Source organism: Ambystoma mexicanum, chromosome 3q (genome assembly GCF_040938575.1).
Source record: "Ambystoma mexicanum isolate Mex_15411 chromosome 3q, UKY_AmexF1_1, whole genome shotgun sequence".
Lineage (NCBI taxonomy): Eukaryota > Metazoa > Chordata > Amphibia > Caudata > Ambystomatidae > Ambystoma > Ambystoma mexicanum.
In genome coordinates this window covers 230,204,011-230,230,151 of record NC_090926.1, presented here as the reverse complement: position 1 = coordinate 230,230,151, position 26,141 = coordinate 230,204,011, and the positions used below count along the sequence as shown (strand labels likewise).

The 26,141-nt window shown below is 49.3% G+C and overlaps 1 protein-coding gene across 3 annotated transcripts in view; it reads right to left on the bottom strand.

Annotated features, from left to right (window-relative positions):
* Positions 1-26,141, bottom strand: part of OS9 (OS9 endoplasmic reticulum lectin) — a 596,790-nt gene that overhangs the window by 212,899 nt on the left and 357,750 nt on the right. The window lies entirely within an intron of this gene.

Here is a 26,141-nt window from a genome sequence, read left to right as displayed (position 1 = left end):
AAGCAGCACAACCATGTTACCAAGTGTAAGAGCTTCAATCTGAGTCTACGCTTGGTCACAAGTCATACTGTATGGGTTAAATCCTACTATTAGCAAAAGTAGATACAGGAGCTTTGGCTCAGTCGAGGCAATATCTAGTAGAGTCTGGTCCGAACAACCCTGTTTATTATTAGGTTACTCAGTTAAAAAGGTAACCACAGTTTCAATCCGTTTTGAGCCCAAACAGCCAAGTGTTGTATTAAGGGGAGTCTCCAGCTGAGTGCGCAAAGTGAGATCTTTCAGCGGCTTACTGATGAAACAATGAGTAATTTTAGATGGATCACAACTAAGCGTGTTCGGTGTCTTGATTATTTTCAGTGGGCATGTCTTATTCTGCCTTAAGTCATAATTGTGAATGGGGCCAGCACTCACCGGCAAAAGAGTAGAGATGTTTTCCTGCAAAGTTGAGGGCACCATTACGCAACTCAAATCCATGGCAGTGATGGACGATGTGGCATGTGGCTGCGCCCTGCCGGTTAACAGCAATGCGTGAGTCGCTGTTGCAGTGCTTCTTCATCCCAGGGTTGATTTATAGACTTGTCAAGCAGCTCAAAGGGCGGCAAACTGCCCAACAGTCACCACTTAGCCTTCTGGAGCTGGTAGTCCTGGGAGCAGCGTCTTCTACACAGTGAGTAGAAACAATAGCCAGCAGAAAGATGGAAATCCTGGGCCAGGGATAGTGAGCAGAGAGTCTTTGCTTGGTCTTCTTAGGGTCAAGATGGCCAGCCAAGTGCTCCTCATGTGGCAACTGCAGAAAGAAGGGCCTGTAGACCTCGAGTACATCCACCTTTTTAACTGTACCAGGTACTGGCACAGTGGGCTCAGTATAAAGGAGCTCACCCTCACAATAAATCGTAAAAGACCCAAGCATTTATCCTTGTGCCTGGGCCTGTCTTCTCAGACCCTCAAGAGAGTGGAGTAGAGGAGCAGGTGGACACTTCATCCCTAGAGCCCGCCGCCTCACCTCCGTCATACTGAATCAGCAGGAGAAGAGCCCTATGTGGGACACCAGGTATCATCCCAATACCACATTGAGTGTATGAGAGACGTTATGTACTCAGACAACCGTATCGAATGTACCCTCGGTTAGGGAGATTTATCATTGTGTTTCAGCCCCCTCTACTAGGGAGACCCCCAGCACTTTTTGCTGGACGTCTGGACATTTTTCTTTCAATCCTGAATGAGTTGAGCCTTTTTCCACTCATTCATTCTTGTGAGCTCTGTCTTTTGGAACTCTATTCTTTGTATTCACCTGTATTATGGAGTGTGTCTGCTCCATAGCTCTTAAAGGCATCTGTGTTTTTCTACTGCAGCACATAGCTCCTAATGGGCAGTGTTGCTGGGGTAATTGGTTCTGCAGAAAAGGCACCAAAACCGCAGAGTGAACCAAGAAGTTGCTGAAAGTCGTGCTACAGGTCCTCCCTCGAGACTGTTGAGACACCGTCCATTGTCATCAGACCAAGGAATCCGGAGGTCGGGTCCAGAGCTGCCACATCACGGAGAAGCCAACACAAACACTTTCTTCGAACCAAATGTAATGTGGGGAAAAAGGTATTGCTTACCAGATTCCAAGAAGTCGCTCCAGAGCGTTGGAGTACACGTACAGGTGTCCGGGGGAACCCTTCTCTTGCCTCTGACCCAAGCGGCTGCTTGTGTCCCGTTCAAGACTGTTTTTAGGTCTCCTTTGTTAGCTGCTTTAATAACTTCTGTAGGAACTCTTCATAATTTGCTGTTTGTCAAAACTTCAAGCCTCTCTGAACTGCCTCTAGCTATGGTTGCGTTTTTGGACTTTAAGAAACCACCTCTAGAACCTTGACCTAAGCTCATGTTGCACTAACCACTTACTTTCCTCCCTTTGAGTTACTTTTCTATATGTGTTTGTAGAGTAATGCATTATCGTATGACCTGTTGAAAACCGCGTGAGTGCGCAATAACCGATAATATGATAACATTGACTTTCCCTTTCTAGCGTTGCTGCAAATGTAACCACGAACAAAAGTCAATTGCCTTTTGACGTGTATTATCTAGTAGTCCTAAGTGTTCAATCGTAAATGTATGAAGTATTTAAAGTGATTCTGGTGTAAACATACACATGTATAAAAGAGTGCTTCTTTGTTGTGCCTGTCTAGCTACGATTCAGTGTACTTACCTACAGCTCACATCTTCCTCTTAAGATAAGCCTGACTGCTCTGCCACACTACCAAGGTCCTGAGCTAGCACAGACTGATTCTAAGAGTTTGGGGGGGGGGCGGTCTACAAACCACTGGGATAGCTTACTAAAGTCTTACAGCCAGTAGTCTTTAGGAAAACTCCCCTAACATCCTTGCACCAAGAATGTGGAAGGATGTCTGCACACACCATTGGACATCATAGAGCTATAAGTAAAATCAGACAAGAGCAGGGTGATGTCATGAAGGAGAGAAACAAAGACACACTGAAACGATATGCAAATACTTAAAGAATAAAAGTCTAAATGAGGTAACAAGCGAATTATGTTATCGAATACAAAGAAATAATATGCACCAAAGAAATAAGTGAGTAGAGATGAATTGAATGTATATACACAGAAACGCTTAACGTGGCTAAGGCGGCCATGATGAAAAAATGGACGTCGGACTTATGTTGAAATCAATCAAGCTACCTCAGAGACAGACCAGGGCTGCAGAGTCAGGGGATGCTGGAAGAACAGCTTTGTGTGAGGAATAAAGAGGAGTCTATTGGCCTGGGATCAAGGATGCTACTTCAAGGAATAATTGCAAAGGATAATCCATGTACGTTAGACATGTTTCACTTAGATTAAGTCAAGAGGAAAACATCTGCAAGAGCCAAGTATTGGACAATGAAAGATGTGAAAAGCCTATACAAGGTGGAGTGAGCAAGTCTCTAGAGGTTGAGAGGAGTAATGACACACAGCACAATTGAATCAAATAGCAGTACACAGAAGGTCGAAATTGACAAATTCATGGTTCTCCTCACACGTGATTCAGAAGTTGAAAACAAGGGCTATTCGGTAAGCTCTAGGCTAAGATAATGGTGTACATACACTCCCTCAAAAGTTCCAGAATAGAGAACAGGCTGCAAGGTCAACTACAAAGGAGACACCTTGGCTTAGGGCCGGACCGATGAGAGATGGCCCGATTGAGCAAGTGGGGAGTAGTCTGACAGTCTTGGTACCTGGGGTTCCATTTTGCTTACATGCTGCTAACAAGTCGAAAGTCCATTGTTGGGCAAGCATGCCAACCAATCAGAGGGTCTATGTAGCAATATGCTATACAATGTTGCATAGGCCAATCCGCTGCCATTATTCTGCGTCAATCTGTACTATAAGTATTTAGAGGTGGTCCAAGGCATGCCCTGCAGAATAGAGGCATCTAGTAATATTGTTAATACTTACCCTATATATACGTATATATGTTCCCGTAACCAATGCCTCCCAATCAATAGGTTTTACAGTATTCCATGAAGTATGATATGATATGATAGTTTATTTATATATGACATCATAGAGGACGTATATCGAGGTATAAAACCTTTGTATAATCAAATTTGGGTGCGAGTGTGTGGACTACAGTGTGTTCGCCAGATTGCTCTACTTTATTGTATGCTAATAATAATGTAGTACTTTGCCATTTTCTTTGAGTCTGTCCGGTTATTTGGGTCTGAGATCACTATTGTTAGTTCCATCTAGCACACAAGACGCTTCAAGGTGCCAGAGCACAGTGGCACTCTTACACAAATCCCACCTAAAGGGCCCACCTTCAGCCAGCAGGCATTGAAGGTCAGGGAGATCCTCTGGATTGAGTCCCCCTACCCGAGGAAGGTCCTCTGGCTCTTCTCGCTCAGGAGTGTAATCTAGGATCACCACTGGGTCCAGTCCCTCAGGAGCTTGGTCCACAGTGGGCACTGATGTAGCAGCAGGTAGAGAGGCCCATGCCCCTCCCCTTCACAGAGGTAGCCTTCTTGCTCTTCCTTCTTGCCATGGGGTTTCCGTTTGACTGATCAGTCAGACCCTGTTTGGCCTGTGACCTAGTGACTGCAGCAACCCCAACTCAGATAGGTCATTTCCCAATAGCACCTGGGCAGGCACATTGTTTTGTACAATTATCAATCTGGATGGTGTCTATGGCTACAGGGGAAGTTTGGGTGGGAGGGGCCACCTGCATAGCCCTCTGGCCTGAGCTGGGTCCTGTCCACCACTGTCATGCTGTCCTGTCCCAGTGTCTCGCAAATCAGTGGAGGTCTGGCCATTAATGAGGACACTTCTCATATATCTCTGGGTATTCAGTGGGATAGTATTCAGCACTTCTGACTACTGATATCAGGCCCCAAGGGAAACTAAGGAAATCTCTGCTCTAGCACCAAAGGTGATTCATGAAGAGGTGGTCAGTGGCTTCCACCTCAGACATAGGGTAAGGATAGGTCAGGCTGACAGCCTGGACTCGAAGTGCTGTGCCGTACCTTTACACTTGGGGTCACCATTCCTGTGATTCTTGGCCCCATATCCCCAACAAGTGCCAGGAATGTGAGGAACTGATTTAGGATCACTATTAGTATGCTTAAAGCAGGAGGATCACCACTCTTTCCCCCACCCTCATTAGACTTATCCCCACTAGATGTTTGGAATTTAGGAAAGGAAGGTTTTGGTTTATTTGACTGTGGATGCTTTTTAGACTCCTCTGGTTTCTGGAGAGGTCCCGTTTTCTTTTACCTTGTCCTTCCCACTGGGATCGTAATGGGACACCTTGTGGGAGACCCACTTGTCAGCCAGCCTGGCCAACTTGAAGGGATCAAAAAGGTTCTGGTCAGCAATGTACTGACGCAGCTCTGGCGAACATAAAGGTGAGATAATTCTACAAAGATTTTCACCTTGTATCCATTAATCCACCCCATCATGTTCATATGGCCAGCACTCAGTCAACCCAAGACACATTCTCTCTCTTAGGCTCATTGAACCTTTTAAGGTACTGGGTAGGTGAACTTGCCAAACTTGGCAATCGAAGCAGCTTTCATACACCGATACTGGCCTCTTTCTTCCAGACCCAGCTTCAGAATACAGTCATAACCAGTCTGAGGTACTCTCCTCAAACACTTAGCCCAATCCTTATGGTCAACATCATGGACATCACAAGCCATCTCAAGTTCCTCTATCCATTGGATGATATAAGAACCATCCACATACACACCAACCAAATCTTTCATAAACTTGGAAGCAGGAGACCTGGCACTCAACTTGTCTAGCAGTATTCTCAACCTTAGCTTTCGCCAGCTGGAGTCTTTGAGGTTCACTGTTTGAGTATTACTTGTTGATAGAATACTGAAGTGCAACCATGCATCACACTTAAGATAGAAATATGGAGATTAGTCATTTATCACGACAGAAAGGACTGTGTAGATTAGTCGCATAAAAGAACTTCGCAAGTAGCTAAAGCACTAACCACCCCGCTTCTACTTCCTCAAACACACCTCACAAACACTATACACGCCCACTGGGCTACCCAACATACACCCTAAAGCACCCAACACAAGCAACACACACTTGCAGCAAAAATAAACTGACAATGGACCTTACCTGTACGGACACAACAAGCCAGTGCACACAACCTTAAACACCTGCCAATCTACACATAAAACGCACATACACACCCCAACTTAATATACAGTCACATAGAAACAACCCAGGCATTGGACCTTACCTGTACGGATACAACAAGCCAGTGCCACAATGTAGCATCTGCAAGCCAACACACACAGATGCCAGTTTCTCCTGGTTCTGGACTTATCCTATCGTTCTTCCCTCACTAACCAACCCCGTCCTCTTTCTTGCAGAGCCACGTTAGCGCCTGAACACTGCCCTTGGGTGGTATTGTGCACAGTATAAAATAGGCATAACAACAATTCCTCCTTTTTTTAACTCTGCTTCTGTTTCCAAGTTTTTGCACTGAAAGGCTAACATTTCTCTTTGTAGCTCCCATTTAAAAAGTTCAGGTTTCAGGGCATCCCCTGAAGAGCAACGCTGGGTTTAAGAATAGAAGTCACAGCAGTAGAATCTGTAATAACCTCGGGCATGGTCTCCATCAGAATGTCCCCTTCATCAAGAGTATCAGAATCCATCTGGTAATCCACAAGGGCAGCTATATGCTCTGCCCTAAACCTAAGTCTAATTCTCGCTCTTCACAGACCCTCTGTAGAGCCTCCAAGCTCATTCTCGTCAATATACTATTTGCAATAGGTTCCACTGTTTGTAATGATGCCTTTAGTATACAGCACTCAACTTTTTTTTTTTATTTAAATTTTATTGGTTTTTACACATCGGAGATTAGCATATAGACTGGCGCATGTTATTTTCACATGAATACATCATAAGAAGGAAAACAAAAGTAAACCCTTTTCATTGCACCTAAACAGCATTTTAACATCAACTACATGATTCTCCCCATTGCAACGAAAGTTTATACCCTTAGCCCCCTCCCTCCCTCCCTCCCTCCCCTTAACATTGGTCTGAGATCTTCCAAGTCCGTGGCGTTCGTTAAGTTAGTTTGTAGTGGGAGACACGTTTATCAATGGTCATCATTTTGGTTATGAGTTAGCAGATGGGCTTGTGACGGGCTTGATTCGTGCTAGGGCAGGGTGCTTCATAATGCTCCTGGTGCTTCGAGTCGCTCGCCGCTGAGACGGGAATATAGTGACTGGCAAAGTCGCCCTATGCTGCTTCGTGGCGTGCAGCCTTATCGTGAAGGGCGGCCTTTATTTTCTCCATTGTGTATATGCTCGTAGCAATCCGTATACAGTCTTTTGTCCGGAAGACGTGGGGATTTCCACTTGATGACCAGGCCTGTTCTCGCAGCTAATAGTAGGGGGGATACTATTCCTCTAATCCTGATCAGCTCATCTTCTTCTTCAAAACCAAAGAGGACCATGAGGGGGGGGAAGGAACCCTTTCTATGCCATCTAGCTGTTTGATCCATCCCAGCACTTCTTGCCAATAGATGCGAACTTTGGGGCAGTCCCACCACATATGCCAATAATCGGCGTCCATCCCACATTGTCGCCAGCATCTTGGGCTGGAGGTCTGAAACATTTTGGATAGTCTGTGGGGATCATACTGCCATCTATGGAGTAGCTTTATAGTGTGTAGCTTGTACTGGGCTGCAATTGATATTCTGGATGGCGTTTCACAGATCCTGTCCCAAGCCTGCTGATCAAATTCTCTACCAAAGTCTTTTTCCCCCCCATCTCTCTTTAAGGCAGGAGCTTGAAGTTTGTTTCTTGCAGATCAGGGCGCTGTACATGCATGCTATTAGGCCTTTGTTTGTGCTGGTTGTGTCCAAGATCAACTCGAAGGGCGTGAGCTCTCTTTGCGTGTTGGCCTTCCACTCGCTCCTTAATAGTACACCTTTCAGTCGCAGATACAAGAAGATTGGGATCGGGTGTAGTTGGAGAGCCTCCTCTAGTTCTGTAATAGATATGAACTTTCCGTTTCTCCATAGCTGTCCAATTCTCTCAAGTCCAGCGTCAAACCAGGCCTGGTATCTGGCGTGTTCAGTGATTTCTTCCCTGATCCCGGGACACCAAAGATGGCTTAGAGGAGAAGGCCACGTGGTGACTCTGGACATTCCCTTCCCCTTCTTCCATATGTTCCACACTGTGCCGAGTATTGGGTGGACACGCAGTCGTCTTATGAGTTTCGATCTGGGGACCCAGAGCCATTCTGCGAGCAATGCGGGTGTTAGGTTATTGTTATCTAACTGGACCCACTGGAGGTCCTTTCTGTCCCGCAGGTGCGGAATCAGGATTCTGAGTTGCGTCGCCGGATAGTATCGCTCTATATCCGGGAGACCCACTCCTCCCTGGTCCTTCGGTAGTATCAAGGTTTCGCAAGGTATCCTGGGTTTCTTTCCATTCCACAAGAATTCCGATATGGCCTTCTTAACTTGTTTGAAAAAGTGGTCAGGGAATGTGATGGGCAGTACCTGGAAGGGATATAGGAAGCGTGGGAGGCTCACAATCTTGATAGCATTTAGGCGACCCATCCAGGAGATTGTGAGTGATTTCCATTTCGTGAGGTCTGCTTTGAGAGCGTCGAGGAGCTGCTGAAAGTTTGCGTCGTACAGGTGTTCGAGGTCTCTTGTCAGATTGATCCCCAAGTATCTCAATGTTGGGCCTCCAATAGTCAGTCCAAGGTGCTCGAGATCTATTTGCTGGTCTGGGGAAGGTTCGCAGAGCGAGAAGAGGATGGATTTGGTTTTGTTCATTTTAAAACCTGAGAGCGCACCATATTCCTCTATCAAGTGAATCACTCGGAGGATTGATGACGTGGGATTTAGCACATGGAGCAGGATGTCGTCTGCGTACAAGGCCAGTTTGTATTCTCTGCCCCTTACTCGCATCCCCTCTACGCTGGCGTCTGCTTGAAGCATTTGGGCAAGAGGTTCCAGGGATAGTGCAAAGAGTATTGCCGAGAGGGGACAACCCTGCCTCGTTCCTCTACTGAGGGGGAACCATCAGGAGTACTAAGAGTTAACAACCACAGATGCACATAGGGCCGTGTAGACCGCTTTGATCCCTCGTCGGAGAGTGGGGCCCAGACCTATTTTCTTTAATGTAGCCTCAAGGAAGTGCCCTTCAACTCTGTCGAACGCCTTCTCAGGGTCAATTGAAAATAATGAAGGCATGTTTGGCAATTTTTTGGCCTCGTGTATGAGGTGGAGAGTCTTTCGGGTAGAATCCGCGCCTTGTCTACCAAGGATGAAGTCCACTTGGTCGTTATGAATTATCGCTGGCATGTGTGACTCAAGCCGTGCTGTGAGGACGCTTGTATAGATTTTGGCGTCAGTGTTAAGGAGGGAAATTGGGCGGTAGGAAGCGCACTGCTTGGGATCCATACCTTCCTTGGGAATGACCGTTCTCAGATTTTCTGAGAAGGATCCGGGCGCCAGACCAGATTGGAGGATGCTATTGAAAAGGTCAACCATGAACGGGAGGAGGGTGCCTTTGAAAGTCTTATAAAACCCGGCTGTGTAGCCATCGTTTCCCGGGGCTTTCCCAGCTGGAAGTCTTTTGATCGCCTCTTGGATTTCCTCCCCGGTGATAGGAGCGTTTATGGCTTGTACTATGACCAGGGGGAGGGTCGGCAGGGATACCTTGTCCATGTATTACGTGATCGCCTCTGGGTGCGGAGCGGCGTCTGAAGTGTATAGTTTCTCGTAAAAGCTAGCAAAGACTTCGGGGATACCAGGGGGGCAATGCTAATGGGGTGATTCCTCATTGTGTATCGTCAGGACCTATCTCTCTCTTCGTTGCCCACGGAGTCTTGCGGCAAGCACCTGCCTTGTCTCCATGTTCATATTGCTTTTGCTTAAGACATTGGAGTTTGCGTACTATACTACCAGTTTCTAGTTGCCACAGTTCCTCCCTTTTGTCGTTGGCTTGCTTGATTTTTTGCGTTCCGTCAGGGTCTGAGGATTGGGCGGAGAGATCGAGTTGGGAGATTTCGCTTCGGAGTCTATTTTCTATTAGTTGGCGTTCTCTTTTCTTCGCTGCCCCTTCTTTAATGAGTATTCCCCTCCAAGTGGCTTTGCCTGCTTCCCATACTGTGTTTACAGAGATTTCGCCCGTATTGTTTTGTTCAAAGTATTGGGCGATATCCTGCTCAAGCTGTTCCCGAAAGATAGGATCTTTAAAGAGGGACTCATTGCATCGCCACTTAGAACTTCTCTTGGGGAGAGTCATCTGGTCAATGGTGACCGTGACCATGTTGTGGTCCGACCATGTTACGGGAGATGTACTGGATTCAGATATTCCCCCGGTGAGTTCTGGCATTAAGTATATATAATCAATTCTAGAGAACGTAGCGTGCGGTGTTGAGTAGAAGGTGAAGCCCGTTCGGTCGGGGTTCATATATCTCCATGCATCCTTGATATTATAGGCGTCCAGCATGTCCGCGACCTGTGAGCGTCCAGTTTGGTGGGGGGGGCGGGGGGGGGTGTGAGGGTCTTCCGCTCGCCTGTCCTGATTTGGGTCCATCCATGAATTGAGGTAACCTCCTATGATCACTTCGCCTTCTGCTGCATTCATGACTTTATGGACTGTTTGTTGTAGGAACCTGGACTGTCCGGTGTTGGGCGCATATATAGTAGCGGGGGTAATGATGGTGCCCTGAATCTTGCCGACCAATACAAGCGCTCTGCCACTTACATCGGACCAGGATTTTAAGAATTCGAATTGGATAGATTTGTTGACTATAATGCCGACTCGAGCATTCTTGAGTGGGCCTGAAACCCAGCATTCGGAACCTAGTTTGGTGTATATGACCTTCCTCTCCTCCCCGTTGCTGTATCGAGTCTCCTGTAGAAAAAGTATGTCTAGTTTCGCCCTCTTGAACTCTCTGGACACCAGTGACCTTTTGGTGGGAGAATTAAGCCCCTTGACGTTCAGTGTGCCGTGCCTGCCACTTGATTCGTCATGACCGTTGGTCAGTGATGCGTTCTTTGGATTTGTTCGTCACATCGTGTCGCTCGTCTCTGAAAGTCGCCGCAATAGAAGTAAACTGGTGAATGCCTCCACCCAACTGAGGCATTAAACTTTTTGGCCTCCCTCCCCCCCTCCCTCCCTTTCAAGGTATTGAACATAATACCCGCTGCCCTCAGTTCTAGCTCTTCGTCCTTTACTTTACCCCGAGGGTCTGTGTCCCGGTTCAGTGGCGTCAGAGTTGGACTGGGTGTATACAGCCAGCCCGCTATCGGACCACCAGTGAGAGTCGTACCCATGCGACCCCAACTTCAGCTATTATCGCCATAGCATTTTGAGCTCCCCCGCCCTTTCCTTTAAACATCATGGTAAACAAAATTATAATAAACAACAACAACTTGTACTGTTAAATAATAAATGTAATGATACATGCGGTTTCCGGATATATCGTCCATCAGCTGGTCGTCCTCATGCTCCTTGTGAAAGGCCTATTACGAATCGAGCCCAACGGTGGAGGCGAACCAAGTTCTGGAGCGCAATTAAGTTTCAAACATTGGCGTCAAAGAGCATCGCTTAGATTTGGGACTTAGATGAGCAGTATCATTTGTTCCTGTCTGGTGTGTCATTGGGTCCTCTGTATTTTCTTGATCCCTTGACTCTTTTCCTCCTCGGGCCCTGGAGCTCCCATCGCTCTCTGTCCTGCACAGGCTCCTCTTGTGTACCCTCCCTTGGGGAGCCCCCTATGAGTTCTGAAGTACACTCACGTATTTCTTCTTCAGAGCGTAGCATTATCTTTCTGCTTGAATGCTCCAACGTGAGGGAGAAGGGGTATCCCCATCTGTATCTTGTACCTTGGTCTTTAAGCCATTTCGTTAGGGGGCTACAAAGCCAGCGCAGTGCCAGGGCGAGTGAGGACAGCTCCTGAAAGATGGTGACCTGTGTCCCCTGAGTGTGAGGGGGCCGCTTGACCTGGCCTTCACTAGTATCCTTGTCCTGTCTTGATATCTATGGAATCTGGCGAGGACCGACCTCAGGCAGCCTGGTGGGCCGCCGGCTCTATGTATTCTCTCAATTTTGGGTTCATCGATATTCCCATCTGCTGCGAGGATTCTAATGACATTGTTTATGGTTTGTTTGAGGTCCTCTTCCATTTCCCCCTTTCGTTCCGGGATGCCAAAAAAACGTAGGTTATTTCTTCTTTCTCTATTTTCTAAATCGTCTATCTTCAAAAGTATTTCGTCCTCCCTCTTCTCTATATTGCGCATTCTGAGGTCCAGTTGGGTTTCTAACATATCTATCGAGGCTTGGTTGTTCTCGACGCCCTCCAGTCTTTCCTCGATGTTGTCCACTCTCTGGGCCATCTTATCGATTTTGCCGCTGAGGTTAGCTCCCATGTTTTGGATTTCACTCAAGAGGTCAGCAATGTCTCCCTTAGTGGCTGCCACTCCAGTCTCCGAGAATTCCAGAGACATTGTGATTGTGTCTGGGACAGGGTGCAGCGGGATATATGCGTATCTGGCCAACTTACTTTTGATGCTCATATGATGGTTGGGTGCGAGGAGGCACACGCCCCAAGGATGGGGGCCCTACCCTCAGCGCCGTTATGATATGCGGTTCTTGAAGTGTACTGGGAGACGTTGCCCGGAGTGTTCCGTGGATCAGGTGTGTGAAGATGGGAGGAGGCACACTCCGAGTCCAGGGGCCCTACCCTCCGTTTAGGTTGGCCTCTTTCGAGGCGCTCAATGCGTTGTCCGGGATGCCTCAGTGTTGATATGGGACAGGTGTGCTGGCTGGAGGGTGGGAGAGGCTCTAGTCAAAGTTCGGGGGGGGGGCCTCAGGCGGATATTCCTTTTCAATACGTCACTGTGTCGCCAGGACAGTTCTTGGAAGGACAGCAGAATGGCAGTTACACAGAGGAGGGCACACTCCCCTAAAGTGGGGGCCCAACCCTCTGCGTCGTCATCAATGACGGCACAGGCTCCTTGATTTGTTCGATGCAGACTCTATTGGTGGATTCAACTGGGATTTAGGGGGTAGTGCCACAGTCACTCGTGGTTGGTCCAGGACCACTTGGTATGGGGTTGTGGTAGAGTAGACAGGGATAGAGCCTGATGCGGAGTGCTCCCGGCGCAAGGGCGCTTCACATGACATCTGAGGGGAGGCACTTGGCTCTGGTCTTGGTATTGCCCTCCAGGGGGATCCAGGAGACTGTGGGTGAGGCCTGGCCTGGGGGGAGCAGCGCCTCCGCCGGGGGGGCCTCGTGCAGCAAAGTCGCTTTGTTGTGCACTGTGCTTCTGCTCGTGGTGAGGCTAGGTGCATCACGTGGCGCCTATGGTTGGAGGCAGTTCTCGGGGGCGTAGACCTCTGCTGGGTATTGGCCTAGGACGGCACTGGGGTAGTAGAAAAATGTCCGGGCCACCACCGGGACAAAGACCTCCCCCAGGCATTGGGATCTCCACCCCAGGGATCCTATATCACGTTTGCTTAGGCCTCCCGGGCCTTCTGTGGCAGGGATGCGGGCAGAGGCCGGCTAGCGAGTGACCTGCCTGGGGGAGTCCCACGTTGTGAGTCCTATTGTAGGTGAAGGCGCTCTCGGGAGGGGGGGCCAAGCCTGCCCGTGCGCCGCCCGCCCCCGTGTCACCGGGCCGGTAATCAAGTAGGAGTTGGAGAGCGGGGGCAACCCCCCTCTGTGGTCGGGGCCGCGCCTCTCGATCGCAGGCCCCGGGCGGGAGACGCTGTGCCGGAGGAAGACGCCTCGGGCAGCGTATTCCAGGAGGGAGGGGGGGGTCCACTTACCCGCTCCACAGAACAATCCGGCTCGGCAGTGCGCCAGAGGTTGGAGTCAGTCAGGAGGCTGTAACGCTCACCTGGTATCCACGGGGAGGTCACTCAGCCTGTTCTGACCTCTTACGACCTCGAACCCTTCCCTGGAGTCTACTCAACTGGAGACGGGGCTTTGTTTTCTTGGAAAGTGTGCTCTCCGTCCTGCTTTCAGCGCAGGGATGCGTTGATTGATGTGGGCCCTTTGCTGCCTAGTTACTTCACTGGCACGAGTCCGACAGGTAAGTATAATGATTCTTTTGAACAGTTCTCCAACTTCGTGCCTTTCCTTCCTTAGATGATGGCCGGCGTCCGGGGATGGCGACGTGCTGGTGAGATGAGTAGCGCTCAAGGTGAGTGAGCGCGATGCGACCCTTTCGTATTTAAATTGAACTGAGTTCTTTTTCTGTCTCTTTTAGGTGCCGCGACGTTTGCAGTGTGGATGCCGGTTATGAAGAAGAAATGCGGTGAGTAAGCATGGTATGCAGCACCTCTAGATGTTTCCACGCTAACCTGGAGTGTCTTTTCCCTCTTGCAGATGGATGAGAAGTTCCGGAGACAGAGTTCACCCAGAGCGGCTGGGATTCAGGTAAGCGTTTGAAGCTCGTACAGTCTTTATAAAGAAGCGAAGATTTGCTGAATGCTTACTAATGCCTTTTTTCTGTTCTTTTCCCTTTTCCTTACGAAGCGGCATGCCGGGATGGGAATGACACTGCCGAAGATGCCCGCAGAACAGAAGGAGCGATGAATGATGGGCAGAAGCGCCGCAAGGTAAAGCTGTTCCTAACGGTGTTCGTGCAGGAGCTGAGCGCAGAAGAAAGATGCAGGCCTACTGGCGAGCGATCCGAACACGGTGAGTGTCACGCTGCAGGTGCAGAAAACACAAAGCATGTTTCTCAGCCTGGGCGTGGCTTAAATAGTCTCTGGGTATCCCAGGTGTCACTGGGCTGAACCACACCCAAAAGACTAGACTGCACATGCATTTCAGGGAACCGAAATATGTAGGGGCATCCATCTTGTCCCCATCAATGCACTACAAGTCCAATCCCCAATGTTATCCTACGGGAGGGAGTGAGTGAGTCTGGTGCCACAAGCGCCAAGTCTGACTCCAAGTGGGTCTTTGGAGGGATGGAGAGGCCCTTGAGGGCCATGTAGGTGATCGTGGACTGGGTCTAGCCTGACATCTTGGAGGGCTGGGGACATGAGGGGCAGGAATCATGACAGAGGCCGCACGGGGGTTGCGCTCACAGTTGCCGGCGCCGTTTGTGCACTGGTTCCGCGAGGGTTCCAATATAGGCGGTGAGAAAGGGGCCGCCGAGGGAGAGCCGCAGCACAGCCTGTGTTCACTGCAAGGAGATGGTGGGAGGGGCTGGGTGCCTCGAGGTTCGCGCTGGTGCGGCCTGTGCTTCCGCTGCTGCGCGTGCAGCGGGGAGAGGGAGGCATGGGCCGATGAGCTTTTCTCCACTTTGGATCTTCCTTTTTGGACCAGAATTTCGCCCAGTCGGGGGGGGGGGGGAACCGGTTTACGCTGCTGAACTGCTGTTGTGCGGGGGGGGGGGTCAAAAGTGGGGGCTCAATTCACTTTTGGGGCCCCTGGGTCTGGAGCTCACACGGAGGTGCTCCTCATCCGTGCGCCCCCTGGTGGCCAGAGCACTCAACTTTTAAGTGTATTTAGTTTGTAGGTAGCAAGGCTAAACACTGTCCTAAAACCAGTGATCCCACCGCTCGGCCACCAGTGTAACGACTGCAGGGGGTATCTGTATTTCGGCTCACTATATAGTTGGGATAGAGGCTCAGAGCACCCCAGCCAAAGTTATCTAATGGTAGCTATGGACAAGCAAAAAAAGGCTGAGACTCAAGAGAGGGGATGCAGGCTGGTTCTTAGGTACAGTGAATCCCCAATCTTCCACAAAGGAAGGCCCACACACTATGATAGGTGATAACAGTCCTTTTTATTAAAGGATAAAAGTCAGGTAGATGTACACAAATGAATAAGACACACAGTGTATTAAAAATCTAAATGGGTAATTTAACTTAAGATTTATATACAGTTCTAATGCGATACCACTGTTGGCATTAAATTCACTTGTAATGCACCAACAGCTGGCAGTTATTAAAAAGCATTTAAATTATTAAGCACGGGTAAACTCATAAAACATTATTGTAGAAAGGCAGGTAATCATTAGAACAAAGTGTTACGCTCACCTGGTAGCCACAGGAACGCCACCCAGCTCTGGTCGGATGATTTGCACTCTCGAACCCTCTCCCGGTCCCTTGGTAAGGCCTCTTGTAAAAGATGAGTCTGCAATCTAGGAGAGCTGGATTCAATACCAGATTGTCTTTATGTTTTCCCACCTCCCTTGGCCTCAACTCCTTCCTCCCCCTTGGGCCTTCTCCTCTCCTCACCTTAATATTGTAAGAGGTGGATTCTCCGTCCTGCTCCTCGTGGCAGGGGCGCGTAAATGTGGGGGGCGAGCAACGACCAAGTTACTTCACTGGTGCAAGCCCCCTTGTGTGAATCCAGGCCTGCTGCGACTCCGTAGGTTTGCTGCTTTACTGTCTTTATATGCAGTTCCCCTTAGTTCGAATAATAATGTCTTGCTGCTTTCCTTTTAGGTATGGAAAGGTATTTTGGTGTTGTCATGTTGTAAAATGAGCACGGGCCGGTAGGCGAAAGCGCGGTGTGCACGATACTGTCCGGTGAGTAATGCGCGATGCGCAGCGCTGTTCGCCTTTTATATTGCTCTCCTGTGTCTTTTCTCTCCTTGCAGGTCGCGAGGTTCCTCACCGAGCGCCGTAATGTTCCAGCGATGATACTGATCAGGAGATGACTACCCAGGTAAGAATTGTGTGGCTTTCTTCGATCGGGAGAAAACGTGAGTAAACGCTTACTAATGCTGTCTTTCTTTCTCCTCTTTCCAGGTTACGGTATTCCAGGATGCACGCAGTGCTGGATGATGGAGTTCCTACCTTCAGGTGAGTGGAACTGAAGTCGGTGATGGACTGAAGACAGGATACTGTTCCAGATAAGTTTCGTAGTGTTCTTTCTCTCTCTGCAGGTCCTTGGTTTCAGGTAAGCTGGCAAAGAACTGGACACGGTGAGCAATATGCTGCCCACAGCAGAATAAAACGAAGCATGTTCTGCTGTTTGGGTGCGGTTTAAATAGTCATCGGATAAAGTAGTCCAGGTAAAATAGTCCCAGGCCTGCCACACCCAAAGTAGTCCAGGTAAAGTAGTCCCAGGCCTGCCACACCCAAAATACTAGACCGCAGAGCTCAGTTCCTTGTAACTAAGCTATGTATGTGCCTCCATGTTGGCTGAACCTCCCCCCACCCCCCAAGTTAAATAGTCCCAAGTAAATAGTCCCATTCTAATGTTGGTCTTCATGATGGTTATGAGCCTGGTGCCAAAGGCAAGAGAGTCTTGGATGAGGTTTTAGAGCCTTTGACCTGGCCCTAACTGGAAGGCGGACTTGCCAGTGAGGGCCAGGGGGCAAGGGTCATGACACATGAGCAGAATGCTTTCTTTAGAATAAGAACGCAATACTAGGTGAGGATCCTCCTGCCCTCCCTTCTGGGCAACCTGTAAGGAAACATTACGTTGTACTTTATGTTGTATATTAAAGTCCAGTCCAAATATGTTCATTAATAGTCTGCTTCCCTTTCTACAGATCCCACTACCCCACAGTACCTGGGAAGCCACAAGAGAACAGGATCCAAGACAAATCTGGGATCACTGGATGAATCCTGAGGATGGAAGATGCTCTTCCTCGTCACAGTAACTTTGGGACCTTGGCAGGCGAAGTGGTGGAGTCCCTCTTGGCTTTGCTTGACGAGACCCCTCGAGTATATACCCCCTTTGGAAGAAGGAGGCGCGGATGTCGGTGTCAAGCAGAAGAAGGCTGTGCATGTCTCAATAAGATGAAACTTGCTGTGGACCTCGACAAAGCTTTGCTGAGGAAGTGAAGTCCTTTGGTGGTCATGGATGACTTTCGGTGGCGACGGTTGCAGAAGTAGGCGTCTGGTGTTGGGGTTTCGTGGTTCACCACCTTGTGGTTCTTCGGTGCTGCAATCGCAGCATGGACCTCAGGATGGCTTCTGGTGACCTGGACACACCCACTGGACGGGACTGCACACCATCACCAAGTCTGGACCTCAGGATATCTTTGGATTTTGGAAAACCACCGGTGGACACTCCCCTGCAGGCAGAGAACCTGGACCTTCTCCGGCATGGAAAAGTGGATAGAAGTCATGGCAGGAAAAGTGGATAGATGTCGTGGCAGGGATGCCCACTGAAGATTTCATCGGATGGTTGGAACTGGCAGCTCTGGGTTTTGGGTAGTACCCTGCCAGGGTACCCACCTTCTGGGTGATACTTAGCAGCTTATTTTACCAGCATGAGTCGGCGGCTGACATCGGGAGAGGCAGAGAAGAGTCAAAGGAGGACTATTAAGAGGCACGGACCGCGCCTGGGTGAAATGGGGGCTACAACGAATTAATTTAGCTCACCTAAGACCCGGGCTGCATTGGGACGAATAATACGGCAGCAGGATAGCACACAGCGTGTAAAGGAGTCGGCCAAGGACTCGGGCTGCCACGCGGTGGAATACTTTGGCAAACAAAGTGAGGCTAGCGGCACGAAGGGGGTGGAAGTAGATATTATTTTACCCAATTCAGGGCACAACAGTCTCTTGAACTTTGAAACAGCCCGGACACATTGGGGTGAAAGACACGGTTGTTTAACCCCATACCAAGCACACAGCAGTCTTGTTTTTACTTGGGAAAAGCTGGGGCATTGGGAGAGAACAAGCGCACCTGAACATAGGAGGCGTAGGGAGACAGCGCTAGTCACAAGACACGGATGAGGAACTAGAGCATTGCCTGAAGGCTGCTGCAGGTCGGGCAGTGCATGTGCCTAGGTTTTGCTGAATAAAGCTAGTTGCCAAGGCTGCTGAGACAACAGGATTCACATTGCAAGCTCAGGGCAGGGCCAGGATACTTCTGCTGAAGAGGAGGAACCCAGGGGGAGTTGAGCTTTTGTGCAAAACAAACTCAAGCCATTGCCTGAAGGCTGCTGTAAGTTTCGCAGTGCATGTGCCCAGGTTTTGCATAAGGAAGCCCATTGCAGAGAAAGAAGCCTACAACAAGAGAGATGGCCACACAAGATCAGGGAGCCTCTGGGTTTTGCTGTCCTGATAAGGATCTGGAAGCCTTCTTATCTATGTCAAGGTTGGCCGCGGCCAAGCATGGGCCAAGCTGGTTGCACCTGTTGAAAACACCTGGGTGATGAGGAAGCTGGGCCGAGCCAGAGGGCTGATTCACCTCTGTTGTTCCCTAACATTTTGGCCGATGAGGCCATGCAGGAGATCCAGGCCATAGAAGAAGAGGAAGAATGAGAGGGGGAGGACTGGCAGAGCGAGGAGGAACCAGAAACCAAGAGAAAGAGGACCATGACAGCGAAGACGAAGGCCAGCAAACAGCAAGCAGAGGCTGCTAGGAGATGCAAATCAGCTGGGGCTAGAGGAAGGGGGAGAGTGCAGGAGCCTGTGCCCTTGACGGTGCCCTTACCTGCTGAGGCTCCAAGGAACAGTGGCAGTGCACCCAGCGCTCCTGTGGACAACTCGGCGGTGGTAGCAGCAGAGGGACCCACATCCTTGGAGCAGGTGAAAGGTATGTTCATGCAGTGTATGCAAGCATGGGGGAATGGTGGCAATGGTCAAATGTTATGCGGTATCTGGTCATAGCATTGAATTCCATACCTTTGAATGCCATACCATAGAAACAAATTAATCGAAAAAAAGCATTGAATGCATTTTTATTTTAAATGGTAAAGGGTTTAGTTTAATTTTAATGGGGTTTAAGGTTAAAAAAGGAGGGTTGGGGGAACATTTTTTTTTAATGCATTTGATGCTTTTTTTCCTCGATGCTTTTCTTCTATGTTATGGCATTCAACTGTTTGGCATTCGATGCAATGACTGGGAACCGGTAATGTGAATGCATTTAATAAGATAGGAAGAAATGCTGAGGGTGTTCACAACAGGGGGAGAACCTGAGGTTGGGGGGCTTGGGTCGGGGGCTAAGTCCCAAGGGGCACACTGCAAGCTTCAGCTGTGCCCAGTGTAATCTCATCATCGGCAGGGGTTAGTCAATTAAAACAGGTCTTGCCAACTCCATCAGGCCTGCAAGTGCATGGGTCAGCCTTGGGGGTGCAAGGGGTGGCTTTCTCACAGGAAACCCCTGTTTGTGGGGGCAGTCTTTAGGGACAGCCGTTGCCAACGCCGTCAGCAGGTCAATTGCAGGGTGTGATGGTGGGAGATGCCACACAATATGGAAGGGCAATGCCAGGTTTGGCCTCCGCACGGGCAGCAGGGAACTCATTGGTTTGGCACATTCCATTGGCTTATAAGGAGAGGATATGGCAGAAGAGTTTTTTGAGCTCTTTATTGGACATGGAGCCAGTGGGGATGGGATTGCGGGAATTAACTGAAAAAGAGGGAGAAGAAGCATAGGGAGAGGCCCAAGGTGGAGGAGACCATTCACAATTGGTCGGCAGCCTTTAGGATGCTGGCATCCATCATGATTGAAAACTAACCGCAGGATGCTGGGGCTCTGTTTGCTTATGAGCAGTATATACATACATTGCATTTGATTTATGGAGGTGACGCCTGGCTAAAATAAAACAAAAGTTTTAGGCTCAAAATGCAGGTTTGGCCCGCCATATCCTGGGATGAGGTAGATGTGAGGGGGTACATAGAAAAGATGGTACCTTCAAGGGAGACCGGGGAAAAGGCACAGGGTGAGAAGCCTAATTTTGGGAAATTCAGAGGGTCTTGTTCATACCGGGGAAGGAGGTCCCTTCGAGGACGCTCCTCCTGGAACAGTCGACCCCGTTGCCAGGGGGAGCAGGCACCTTGCTGAAAATTTGCAATGGGGTACTGCCCCTTTGGTAAAACATGTCAATTTAAGCACACTGGTGGCAGAAGTTCAGGGGACCACAGCTCTTCTTCCAGCAAGGGGAAACAGCAGAGTGATGCCAAACCCAAAGAAAAGGCTAAGCGTAATTAAAACCCATGTGCCCACACCGGTTCTCCTGCATAGATAGAGTCCTTTTCTAATTGTATATCAAAACAGTGCAGATGCAAATAAATTTGCTCTGGGAAGGTTTCAGGTGGGGGTTCAGGATCCCCTACAAGGGTGTGATTGTGAGCAGGGAAGCTGATAATTTGAAGTCAGCACTGGGTATTGCCTGAGGCTGTCACACAAAAGGTGGCTAAAGAGACAAAACTGGGGAGTGTGGTGGGCCCGTTCTCTCCACCACTGGAAAATGTTCTTGGGTACCAATCCCAAAGGTGACACAAGGAGGAGGAGGAGGGTCAGTTCCGCCTAATACAGCACCTTTCCTTGCCCGAAGGGAAGTTGGTTAATGACGGCATAGCCAAAGAGATGTGCATGGTCCACTACTAATTTGACGATGCAGTGGAGCTGGTAAGGTCTTCTGGAAGAGGCACCCTCATGGGGAAGGCCGACATCGAGTCGGCTTTCAGGTTACTACCGATTCACAAGGACAGCCATCATTTGTAGGGCTTCAAGGTAAAAGGAGTACTTTTATGACAAATGCTTGCCAATGGGCTGTGCCATTTCATGTGCCTACTTTGAAATGTTTAGTACCTTTTTGGAATTCGCTCTAAAACAGATGGCACAAGGGGTAGGGGTCCTGCACTACCTCAATGATTTTTTGTTCATCGGGAAAGAAGTGAAGGTCACTCATGGGCACGTTCCAGGAATTGGAGGAAATGGGGGTCCCGTTGGCCAGGGGTAAGACAGTGGGACCTTTAACAAAGCTGACATTTCTGGGGATCGAGATCAACTCAGTCGCAGGGGAGTGCAGGCTGCCCAGGGATAAAGTGTTGAAATAGAAGGAAATTATCAAGGAGTTGAGGGGCAGTGACAAGGCTACCCTGAGGGAGCTCCAATCACTGGCAGGTAACCTTAACTTTGCGGGTAAGGTTATCCCAGCAGGGAAGGTGTTCGCTAGGAGTATTGAGCTCAAAACAGTGGAAGTGTCACAGCAAACGAACCTCTCCTCCCCACCACATATCACCAGAAACTGAACTGAAGCAGAACCCAGCACCCAAACCCCGCCTACACTGGCGGAGGACTGACTAAACTAAGAACATAACGTGCGTTGAATTACAGAAAAATCTTATGAAATGTCTGATGTACCTCTGTAATGTTAAATGTCAAATAAAATGTTATATTGAAAAAAAAAACAGTGGGTTTGCAGCACGCGTCGCAGCATGTGCGGCTAGGGACTGAGGTAAAAAAGGACCTCAGAACGTGGGAGGTTTTTTTTGGATGAATTCAACAGTGTCTTGCTATGGAGGTAGGAGTGGGCCAAGAGCAATAAACTCAAACTATTCACTGACTCATCAGGCTCACACGGTTTCGGGGCCATTTTGGGGATCAATTGGTGTGGCCAAGCCTGGCCTGCAGCGTGGCATCAGGAGGGGTTTACCAGGGACATCACATTGCTGGAAATGTTCCCTATTGTAGAGGCTTTCAAGTTGTGGGGGAATGAAATGAATAACAAGAATGTGTTGCCCTGGTCAGATAACTTGGCAGTGGTTCAGATAATCAATCAGGGGACGTCTAGCAATTCGAGGGTACTGAAGCTACTCGGAGAACTCACTAAAAGCTTGCTTACATTGAACACCGAAGTAAGAACGCGGCATATTCCGGGGGTGAAAAACGTGGCCGCTGACTCTCGCGTTTGCAGTGGGAGAAATTTCGGGGGAATTATCCAGAAGCAAGCAAGACGATGAACCCATTCAAGGCACAGAGGTAGGGCATGATTGGGGTGATCTGAGTTCTTTAATCCACACGGATCTGGCCCCTGGCACCGCAAGGAGATACAAGGGGTACTGGGAGCGGTTCTTGGCCTTCCAAGACAAAGTGTTAATGGATGGGCAGAGGGGAGCGCCGGTGCGCGCCTTTGTCAGATGGGGATGGTGGTCTGGGAAAACCAGATCATGGATGGCTTATCACTTGACGGCAATAGTGCATTATTTCAAACTGGGGGGCAAGGCCAATACCACCAAGGAGCATTACATTGTGATGGTGTTGAGGGGTTGGGCCAAACAAGCTGAGGGGAAACCAGATGCAAGGCGGCCCATTGATATTTTAAAGCTGCAGTTTAATTGAATGCCTGCAGGTGGTTTGCCATAGCGAGTTGGAGAGGATTTTGTTCTCGGCACCCTTCGCATTGGCTTTCTTTGAAGCCTTTAGAGTAAGTGAGCTTGTGCCTGAAAACAGGGATGGTAGGGGCTCTGGGTTTCTACGGTTGGAAGATGTACAGTTAACAGAAGGACAGATATGCATTTATCGAAGAAGGTCCAAGACCGATCAGAAGGGGGAAGGGAGGACGGTTACACTCCATAACATCCAAGGGAGCATAGTGTTCCCAGTAGCGGGCTTGGCGACATACCTCCAGCATAGGCAGCCGGCGGGTGCAGGGTCTCCTTTTCTTGCACAGGAACAGGTCGGCCTTGAGCCGTTTCCAGTTCAGGAGGGTCATGGACATGGCATTGGAGAAGATGGGGGTAACGGAAGGTGTGTTTGGGACCCACTCCTTCAGGATAGGGGCAGCCACATCAGCGGCTGAGGTAGGCCTGGGTCCGGATGCCATCAGGAAAATAGGGGGATGGAAGTCGGGGTGTTTCAGGAGATGCATCATGCCGGAAAAAATGTAGGGTTAACATGTTCCTTCTCATCTCCTTCCAACTAACAGCGACACGGAGGAGGAGTAGTAGGGCATTCATTTGTGTCAAGGGCCAGGACAAGCTGGGCGGCCGAGAGAGAGGATCTGACCGCCGGCGAGTACCGGATTTGGTGGCACAGGGTGCCTGGAATGAGATGGGCTCAGCTGCATGGGCATATCAACAAATTTCTGGGTAAGCAGCAAAAGCCGGATGTCCTGATTATACACCTAGGGGTAACGATTTGACAAGCCTGGGGAGGAGGTCTTTAATGAGGGAGATGATGTTTTCATTACAGGAGTCGTCCGCGCTGCTGGACGAAACTGAGATTTTGTGGTCAGATATCATTCCGAGGCAAGAATGGAGGGGCGCTGAGAGCCACTCAGCGGTGGAGACGTCGAGAAGGAAATTGAATGGGGCAATGGTGAAATTTTGCAGGGGCAGAGGTTTCCCCCAGATCAGGCACTGCTTGATCAATTTGAAATCCCCAGAGTAATATTTGAAGGATGGAGTACATTTGTGGGATGGATCTGTTTTACTGGAATGTATGCACAAAGCCCCTGGAATTGTAAAGTTGGAAATGGGGGGGGGGGAGCGGCGGTGGGCAGTAACCCACCTTTGGCGTGGCAGTGTTTTGACGACCAATGGCAAGATGCATACTCTGAACGAGCTGTGGGGAAGCCGGAAGGGTCTTCGCTCTTCTCAGGACCAGCAGCTCTTGGGGGCCTAAGCGGCAGGGGCGTCTAGTGGTAGCAATAAGGGCTCAGCTTTCCCCGAATAAACGGCACTCCCCCTGCCCAGGAACACCTGCAGGGGCAGGCGGGGCTCAGACACGAAGGGTTGGGGGAGTTGGGTCTGCTGTGGACTTTTTTCGGAAAAGGGGGAAGCAGGTTTTGGACACAGAGCAGTCGCCGCACCTTCGGAACTATTTTCACAAAATTGTGTTTTGAATTTATTATGTTGTGAAAATAAATTTTATGCCAAAAGGAAGACACGTCTCATTCTGCACCTTTCCTGGGTGGGATATGAAAGGGGCAAAGAGAATGAGCAAATATGATGGTACAAAGATGGACAAATGCCCAGGTTATTACCGCAGCGCCTTGGGAGTAGGCCCCGCTTCGGCGTGCACTGTTCCCAGTTGCCAGCAGGGCGTGCCAAAGGGGAACACCGTTTCTTGAATATGCCGACATCCAAAAAAGACTAATAAATGCCGTGTTCACGACGTTTCGGCGCAGGTCATTTTGCCGCACCACTGTGGCCACAGACCTCCTTCCGGCACAGCCACAGTGGCGCGGCAGTCGACTGGGCACTGGTGATTTGAGTGAGGGCTATTTTGGCGCAGCAGCTAAATACTGACATTAGCAGCGGGTTCCAAATAGCCATAGCACCAAATGACATGTGCGCCCAGCCCTCCGTCCGACACTACCTTACATCACTGCCAAAAACTTCAACCCCTGCGTCCACCTCAAAAATGAAAATGCTAACTCGCAGCAACAAATCTTACTTAAATTCTTTCCAAAGGCCGATTCTCAGTCATTTTATTCTTCAAACACACGCAGGAACCTTGTTTGGGCATTTCGCTGCACACTGTAAATACACAATTAATGCTGACTACAGCAATATTGCCGCGACATTGTCTCGGCGATTGACTGCAAATGATCCGAGTAACAGTCAGCTGTTGATACCCAATTTAATCCTGATCGGCTATTGATGCATTTCAACTTTAATTACATTAGACCTCGTCAAGCCACTTGGACAGCTACAATAAGAATTAGAAAGCATTTAATTTCCGATGAAAGACGGCAAGGCGACGTATGCCTGTGATAGGACAGGGAGCTCCCACGTTCAGCCTCAGTGTCGGCCCCAGGTGTGCCGCCCCCTGTGTGAGATTTTTAGGTGCACCCCCCCCCCCCTTTAGATATGAAGAAGCAGGGGGGCTCAGTTCCGTTGTTCGGCTGATACTTGATGAAGACATTATCAGCTGAACAACGGAACTGAACCCCTGGCCCAGACCGATCCTTAAGCCTCCAGGTCAGTGTCATGCCCTTTGTTTGCTGCGCCGGGGGATTGGGGGGGGGGGGAGGCTTGTGCGTAGGCGCTGTCCATGCCACAAGCGTTTCAATGTTCTCACTTTCACTGCAGCAAATGTACCAGCAGTAAGTGTGGGACGCGTAACTAGCTTCACAATTAAGAACGCTGCCTCCAATCGATACACACATGCTAAATATGAAACATTACGTGTGGTAACAGCCGAGGAGATGTGTAGCACCAGACCGCACAACAATCCAAGTCAGCATTCCTCACATATGCGGGGGTGTGCGTTGCAATTACTACAAACATGTGCATTCTTGTGGTAATTTTGAATGATGGCAATCCATGGGGAACATTAATTTGTAAAGTATATTTTTCCCTGGAATGTTGGGACAGCTGTTCTGCGGCCACCTTCTGTGTTCGCCAGCTACATGTTTTATTGTGTGCGGGTCCATTGCTCACACTTTTAGACTGCACTGGTCCATCTTCTCGCTCAGTTTCTCGGATCACGGGTGTTTTAACGGAAGAGTGTTTTTCTTAATTTACACTTTGCTATTACGGTCATGTTTACTATCTTGAAATGCATTATAAGGCACTGTAAACTGAGCACTGTAAAAGGGAGTCCGTGATGATCTTCTAAAATTCCACTAGATGGCACTGGTGGGCCATTTTAGGTGCGGCGAAAAGTACGTCTATAGGTACCTGCGCCCAGTTGGCCGCGGCCAACAGGGGACCTGAGGCAACATAGCCGAGCCGCACAGCTCGCGCCCAAAAGTTCTGCTCCATGTTCAGGATGCCAGTATATTATAGGGGTGCACGGCCGGCTGCGCAAGTGAGGATGACCGCAAAGTTTCGGGAACTCAACATTAATTTTAAGAAAGAAGCGCCATCTAGGGCCTCCTTGCTCTATAGCAAGCCGAACTGTACTAGAAGGATTTAGGAGAGTAGATCAGCAATCAACCATATGGAGCACACATGCTAACTGTGTGAGGAGACGTGCATGAGAGATGGGATGCCCTCGATACACTA